The 2281-nt window shown below is 42.7% G+C and overlaps 1 pseudogene; it reads left to right on the top strand.

Annotated features, from left to right (window-relative positions):
• The first annotated feature begins 620 nt into the window (after nt 1-620).
• On the top strand, nt 621-1563 carry LOC110298887 (olfactory receptor 2AG1-like; annotated as a pseudogene).
• Nucleotides 1564-2281: the final 718 nt, after the last annotated feature.

Here is a 2281-nt window from a genome sequence, read left to right as displayed (position 1 = left end):
TTCAGATAGGCAAATGCCTTCTGTACCACTCTAACCAACATGTTGATAAGATCTAGCACAACCCCCAGTTCATTGTTTTTCACTGAGAAGTCAGTAAAGGAGAGGAGGGCATTAGAAAAATATAAGAGATTTTATGGTTTAAGGACCAAAGATTTCTCTGGCAAGAAAGTTATCAATTCGATCAGGAAGAATAGGCAGAACTCTAGACAAAGTTAGAAAATAAAAATATTTACAAATTAATCTTTAAAATCTGACTTGTAGTCACAAGCAGACTTCAGTCAGAAACAGAATTTAAATCAATGCCAAGTATGTTTGTTAATATGAAAACAGACATGAGTTATTTGTCTGTGCATAAATTATTTAAAACCTTAAGAAAAAGATTCTCATTGTTTTGGCGTTCTCAATATGCTGCTACCCTTTAATTGGGAATGTACCAGAATTCAATGAAAACACTTAGAAATCAGAGAATATACTTAGCTAAGAAAAGAAAATATTCTGTATGAGATTCTTGTTGGCCATCCCACAATGGCCTAGGGTAATTCCAGAGTGGGTTGAATTCCCTTAGAAAGGCTTCTACTAAGAATGCATCTGTTTCTAGATAGCAGAAAAGACTACTCAGAATGGAACCCTGGAATTCTACCTTGGAAAGTGGATTCATCTTGGTGGGGATTCTGGATGGCAGTGGCTCTCCTGAACTGCTCTGTGCCACAGTTACAACCCTGTACCTGTTGGCACTGATCAGCAATGGACTGCTACTCCTGGTCATCACAGTGGATGCCCGGCTTCACGTACCCATGTACCTCCTACTGAGGCAGTTGTCTCTCATTGACCTCCTCTTCACATCAGTTGTAACTCCCAACACTCTTGTGGGCTTTCTGCTCAGAGACAACACCATATCTTTGAGGGATGTGCCCTTCAATTGTTCTCAGCAATGACATTGGGTGGTGCAGAGGACCTCCTTCTGGCCTTCATGGCCTATGATAGGTATGTGGCCATTTTTCATCCTCTAAACTACATGATCTTCATGAGTTCAAAGGCCTGCGAGCTCATGGTGGCCACATCATGGATCCTGGCATCTCTTAGTGCACTAGGTCACACAGTGTACACAATGCACTTCCCTTTCTGCATGTCCCAGGAAATCAGACACCTGCTCTGTGAGGTTCCTCCATTGTTGAAATTGGCTTGTGCAGATACATCTCAATATGAGTTCATGATTTATGTGACAGGAGTGATATTCCTATTGCTCCCCCTCTCCGCTATTGTTACTTCCTACTCACTAATTCTGTTCACTGTGCTGCACATGCCTTCAAATGACGGCAGGAAGTAAGCCCTTGTCACCTGTTCCTCCCACTTGACTGTGGTTGGGATGTTCTAGGGGGTGCCACTTTCATGTATGTGCTGCCCAGTTCCTTCCACAGTCCTAAGCAAGACAATATCATCTCTGTGTTCTATACAATTGTCACACCAGTTCTGAACCCCCTCATTTACAGCCTGAGGAATAAGGAGGTGATTGGAGCTGTTAGAAGAGTACTTGGGAGACATATTCTGCCAGCACACGTTTAGGATGATTCATCCTATTGCCTCTCACTATTCCTTCTTTAAACAAATTGCTATTTCAATTATTCTTTAATGTTTTTCTCTGACTTAGATGATATATACACTATTATGCTTTCACACTATATTCTATTGTGTAGTTGGTGTGAATTTTTAACTTAATTTTTGAGAATTTCATATACAAATATGTTGGAAATTGGTGCTAATGTTTTGAATCTGCGTGTCCAGACAACAAAGGACCTGTCTCCAATTGGTTTTAAATTTATCAGTAAAGATGCCAGGGGCTAATGGCTGGACACAGGTGGAACACTGTGAGAGAACACAGAGAGAATGGAGAGGACTGGGGGAAGAAGAAGAGGTTGCAGTAGTGGCAGGAGTTAAAGCCAACCAGCCATGTGAGTTTGTGGGTAAGTGGCCACTGGCCCCTTCCCGAATTGGGCTTGGGGTAGCAGGAGAAGGTTTAGGGTTTAGGAGTGCCCAGTCTTTGAATTAACCAAAGCAACTTAAAATTAACTGGTGTGCGTGCCTGTGTGTGTGTTTTCCATTCGCGGATCTGAGACAGCTCCTGGGCAGATGTGGGCACAGGGCTTGCTGAGAGCACAAAACCTCTGCAAGAGATGTCCCCAACACAGTAGACGAGAACCCACTTTTAAAATTATTTGGAGATTCTCGGATGGGATATACCCAGAGAATAATACAGCCTGGGAGGGGGTGGGTGGCAGGAGAA

This window comes from Mus caroli, unplaced genomic scaffold, assembly GCF_978045245.1.
Source record: "Mus caroli unplaced genomic scaffold, Mus_caroli_1 scaffold_8, whole genome shotgun sequence".
NCBI lineage: Eukaryota > Metazoa > Chordata > Mammalia > Rodentia > Muridae > Mus > Mus caroli.
The sequence above is the reverse complement of the archived record's forward strand: the minus strand, read 5'-3'. Positions and strand labels throughout refer to the sequence as shown.